Source organism: Peromyscus maniculatus, chromosome 16 (assembly GCF_049852395.1).
Source record: "Peromyscus maniculatus bairdii isolate BWxNUB_F1_BW_parent chromosome 16, HU_Pman_BW_mat_3.1, whole genome shotgun sequence".
Taxonomy (NCBI): Eukaryota; Metazoa; Chordata; class Mammalia; order Rodentia; family Cricetidae; genus Peromyscus; species Peromyscus maniculatus.
The window spans coordinates 45,694,870-45,700,771 of NC_134867.1; positions in this window are offsets into that span (position 1 = coordinate 45,694,870).

The window sequence follows — 5,902 nt, forward strand, 5'->3', positions numbered from 1 at the left end:
ACGGCACTTTACCAACCCCGGGTTCTGTTTCCCAGCCGGACCTGATCGGCTTAGCCACGACTCCGGGTTTGTCTGCTGGGAGACAAAAACCCGAGGCTGATCTTGGACCACCGTCTCTGACCTCCCTCCCGAGGGACTCTTTCAGAGGCCTCTCAAGAGGCCATCGCGACCACCCGGTCCTGGTGGCTGCGTGTGTCAGAGCTGTGTGCCCCACCGTGCAATTAGAGCCTGAGACAGCAACCCCGTGGGCTGGCCCTCCCGGTCCAGAACTTTTGAAGCAACCTCCACGGCTCTCAGCCCCTGGATCTGTCTCTGCCAGTCTCGAATTTGCAGATGAAATCCCGAGTTTTGGGATTTCAGTCCGTCTGGATTGGGGTCCAAGAACTGGCATTTCTACTCAGGCTCTAGGTGTTTCTGACGTTGCTGGTTGGAGGGACAAACTTTTCTGAGGAACTGCATTAGGAACACAAGGCCATCTGAGTAGAATGGATGTTTAAGGCATTTGCATATAAGGAGGGGCTGAGGACCTGCTGGGTTGGCTGAGTGCTTGCCTAGCACTCAGGAAGCCCTGGGTTCCGCCCCTGCAGCTAATGAAACTGGAGTGGTAGTGACCATGGCTGAATGGGAAGAGGAGACAGGAGGATCAGGGTTCAAGGTCGTCTTTGACTACATAGAGAGCTACCTGAGACCCTGTCTCAAAAATGAGGAAGGAAAGAGAGGGAAGAAGGAAGGTAGGAAGGAAAGAAGGAAGGAAGGAAGGAAGGAAGCAAGCAAGCAAGCATAAATGTCCTAGGTGGTGTGTGTGTGTGTGTGTGTGTGTGTGTGTGTGTGTGTGTGTGTGTGTGTGTGTGTGTGTGTGTGTGTGTGTAGAAAGACAGAGGGTGGGCGGGGAGAGAGAACCTGCATGTAGACTGAAAGAAAGGAGCCAGACACTTAGAATAATCATCAAAGCATATCTTAGGGAACTCATATCCTCAAGCTTTTTAATTGCGTCTATATTTTTGGTTGTGAGCCCAGCCTTTAACCGCTGAGCCATCTCTCCAGCCCCTAAAGCCAGACTCTCCACTGCTTCTACTTTGGCGAAACCCATATCCTACCTTTTGTGACCCATGTTTCCCCCGAGACAGGGTTTCTCTGTGTAGCTTTTGGAGCCTATCCTTGAACTCACTCCGTAGACCAGGCTGCCTCTGCTTCCTGAGTGCTGGGATTAAAGGTGTGTTCCACCACCGCCTAGCTTGTGACCCGTTTCTAAGGTCCCCTCTTCCAGGATGCTGTTTGCCATCCCTACTACATCCTACTTCCTCCTATGTGCCACACCCCTCCCCATGACACCTTCTCCTAACCACTAACACAGGAATCCACGGGTGATTCTAGAGCTGGGTGGCTAGAGATCCCATTCCTCTCAGGAAGTGTTCTTCCCAAGGACATCTGCAGTGACTTCTTTGGTGCCGTGCCGCTGAGTCTGGCATTGAGCAACACCTGAAATGTGTTTCCTGGAGTTCTCCTTACTGAACGAACCAAGAAGGAAGTGGCACTAAGTAGCTGTTGCTTGTGGTTCCCTCTTCTGCCCAGCCGGGAGCCACAGATGCCCGCCTCTCCACAAGCATGGAGTGCAGTGCAGATGGTTCACCAGGACCCCAGCTCCACCGCAGGCTACCTGACAAAGACAACGTGCAGAAAGCAAGCTTCACTTTGACTTCACGTGAAGCGTCAGTTAGGGCCGTTGAAGGCGGGGTGGCGGGGGTGAGGCAGCTGGTGGCATTGCATCCACTACAGTCAGCAAAAGGGACAGCAATGAATGCTGGACGCTCAGCTCGCTTTCCTCCTTTTTATTTTTCTCCCAGACCTCAACCTATGGTATGGTCCCACCTACAATTACCATAGGTCTCCCACTGTGGTGGTTTGAGTGAGCATAACCCCCATAGGCTCATGTATTTGAATGCTTGGTCCACAGTTGGTGAAACTGTGAAGGATGAGGAGGTAGAGCCTTGTTGGGGGGGGGGGGCGTTGGCCATGCCATTCCTAGTTAGCTTTCTCTTTCTCTGCCTCATGCTTGTGAGTCAGATGTAAGCGCCCAGCTACTGCTCCAGTGCTGTGCCTGCCTGCCTGCCGCCTGCCGCCTGCCGCCTGCTGCCTGCCGCCACGCTTCCTACCATGGTGGTCATTGTCTTAGTTAGGGTTATTATTAATGTGATGAAACACCATGACCATGCTGAGGGAGGTCCCATAGATGTTCTTGTGGTGATAATGCAGTACTGGGGCACTTGGTGGACCCCATGTAGCAAAATACTTCAACTTCTAATAATTATTTTAGCAGGTACAAATTACTTACATTTACATGTAATACTTCAGTTGAAGGCGGACCATCGGCTCTGAGTTCTTGAAATGCCATTTTGATCATTTATATCATTTCATAGGAATGCAAAGAAATGTTGAGCCAGCACAGACCATCTGATCCTAAAATTATAGTCTACAGGAAATACTGACATCATCACAGCCCTTACTTAGTGCCCTTGATGCAGGGAAGCCCTAGAAGAGCTGGTTGGGATCATAGCCCACGATCATAAGGAACACCAATTAGTATTGGAAATGAAAACAGAAGAAAAAACCGTTCTGGGGTGGGGGGCTGGAAGGTGCTAAATGACAGAAAACATGAAATCTGTGAGATGTTTGGAACATGGTTCCTGATGGAGTGGCCCACCTGTGGTAGACCCCATGTCATCTTTTGGGGGCTAATGCTTTGCCAAGCCAGTCTTTGTGCTTAGAGGCTCTGCTCACTCATCAGTAGAGCCCAAGTACACAAGGTTTTCCCCTCTGTACTTGCAGATGCCAAAGAGGGCCAAGAAATCTAAAAACACCAGATTCTCCAGGCATGCGATATGGATTACCCAGGGTCCGGGGAATACGCTACGTCTGGCGTAGGATATCTGAGGGGAAAAAAAAAAAATCTATGTACACTCTGCTCCTATGTCTGTTAACTTTATTCCTCTATGACAAAATTCTATCGATTCAGCTACAGCTCCGTCAGGCATTCAGGGCAGGAATAAATCTAGATACATCAAGCTCCTTGTCTGTCTACTTTATTTCTCTGGGATGAAATCCTGTCTCCATAGCTTCAGCTCCATCCTGACACTCAGTTCCTCTTTGTCCCCTCGTTTACTGCCCCCTCATAGTCCTGCTAACCATTAAGCTCTTCTGCTTCCAGCCTCATCTTCGTCCTCGTCCTCTGTTTCTTCACCCTCCATCTCTACTTGCTCTCTGCTCCTGGCTCCGATGAACTCTACAAGAGTTCTGCCTTACCGTCTACAAAACCTCTGTATTCTTCTCTTCTCCCTCACCATGCCATTCTGTCTCTCTCTATGGAAAAAGCGCATTCCTTCATCCCCTGCCACTCAGTTCTCTGCCTCCTCGGGAATGTTGCTCCACCTTCCACCTTGATATGTAAAAACCTCTTTTGTTCTCAGTCAATTGCTCTGGAGAGCCACAAGGCCTCAAGGCAAGGGGATGGTCTGAGCACAAGAAGCAAAGCTATGCATCTCCAGGCAGCTTGTCTTTGCCTATGTTACCTTATCCAAGTTCTGGCTGGGAAGTTCACACACACACATTCTATGGGAATTGTGAGCACAAGCAATTCATAACAAGGCACAGCTGAATATTAAGCTGTGTAACACCAAATAGTCCATGCTAGATGGCTTGCCACTTGACTGACCCTTGGCCTGGTCAAGGTGTAGCTTTAATATACAGCTGGATCTCTATAATATATTCTTGTGGCTTGCCACGATGCCTGGCTCATTTAAAAAGTCTTTGGGGCCGGGCGGTGGTGGCGCACGCCTTTAATCCCAGCACTCGGGAGGCAGAGGCAGGCGGATCTTTGTGAGTTCGAGGCCAGCCTGGGCTACCAAGTGAGTTCCAGGAAAGGCGCAAAGCTACACAGAGAAACCCTGTCTCGAAAAACCAAAAAAAAAAAAAAAAAAAAAAAAAAAAAAGTCTTTGGGGAGCCTCGGACCTTAGTGGGGAACACAGCTAAGGCGTCCTGATACGACCTTGTTTGACCGATGTCACCTTGATGTGCTGGATGAATTAAGAATGAGGTCTTTGTCCCTGTATCCACAGATAGGTCACTCCAGGCAGCAGTTAAGTGTTGACAAGTGTGGGTGAGTAGGAGAGGTTGGAGGCGGGTGAGGGAGGGTAGTTCTTGATAAATCTTGGTTGCTGCCAAGAGGAAGCAGTCCTGAGGTTGCCATCCTTGGGGATGTCACCAGCCGCGGAGGGCGAAGCTGATATTAGAGCGCAGCTCTGGACGACCCACGCTGGATGGCAGCCACCGACCCGTATCAGCATTTCCCAGAACCACTCTGAAGTGGACAGTGGAAGACGTGAGCGGATTGCCTCACAGCTGACATCAGCACACAGCCTTGGTCTCTCTCGAAGTGTGGGAGAAAAGCTCCACGAACCAGCCGAGCCCTGTCACACAGTCTTGATTTGGTAAATAACCCAGGTCGATGACAGGAAGAGCAAGCGATGTGACAGACAGAGGAGAAAAGGCTTCCTTCCTTTTCCTGGTCCATGAGAAGGGAAACAAAATAAAGGGGAATTCAGGGAATAAGCAGAGGGGATACAAAGAAGAAGAGGCACCCAGAACACAGATTGTGAGGGGCCAAACCACTGGGTTAGCAGACCCCCAATGGAGAGGCCCACCTGATGTAGACTCCATGCCATCTCTTTAGGGCTAATGCTTTGCCAAGCTAGTCTTTGCATTTAGAGGCTTGGCTCACCGAACAGTAAAACCACAGTGCACTAGAACTTCCACTGTGCAGATGCCAAAGAGGCCTAAGACATCACAGAGCCTAGTGTAAGTGTGAGCTAGTGTTACCACAGCTCACAGTGAGCCATGAGGGAGAGACATTCCCATGCTGGTTTAGGATTCCATGGCAACTTGTGGGCTGATGGGCAAGTTTCATAAGGTTGGAGTCCCAAGCTGGGCGGTGGTGGTGCACACCTCTAATCCCAGCACTTGGGAGGCAGAGACAGGTGGATCTTTGTGAGTTCGAGGCCAGCCTGAGCTACAGAGTGAGTTCCAAGAAAAGGCACAAAGCTACACAGAGAAACCCTGTCTTGAGAGGAAAAAAAAAGGAGTCCCATTAGACACAGTGTGGGTATTTTTTTGTTGTTGGTGGTGGTGGTGGTGGGGTGTGTGTGTGTGTTTTAGTTTTCCTGGAATGACTTTGATATTTGAGTGACATATACAGGACCTAGAAGTATCTGGAAACATGGCAAGAAATCTGGCCTGAGTGGCTGTCCGTGGCAGGCTCTCTTTGCCAATGACCAGAGTTCACACCCACAAGCCAGAGGATCTTGTTACACTCCAGGCCCTACTCAGGCAAGATTGCACATGCCCCGCAACTTCAGGCAGCCGCAGGTAGAGGGAAGGGCCGTCTCCATCACATGTCATGTGCCTCTAATGGCCCTGTGGCTTAAAAGGACAACAGCTTCCTCTGTCTGTACCAGTCCGAGAAGACAAGGGAGTTTCCATAGCCCTGGTTGGGAGTGGGAGGGTTGAGGTCCCTTGGTTGAAGGGTTGAGGGTTGAGTAAAACTATGGGAGAAATGAAACAAGAGGAACAGAGGGAACATATTAATTTCCAAGGGGGGGGGGGAGAACTGAACATAGGAGACTAGAGCCATAAAACCATGAAAAGGTAGCAGGAGAGACAACGTATGCCAGAACTGCTGTCAAAAAGCAACCGTGTATCACGGATTGCTAAATGTTCTTATTAATAAAATCCCCGGAGAAACAGAACAAGCCACAGCCAACCTCACCAACTCCTCAGCCTCCAGAGCGAGACTTCCTGTTTACTCACGCCTTATATACCTTTCTGTGCCCTGCCATCTTCCTTCCTTCC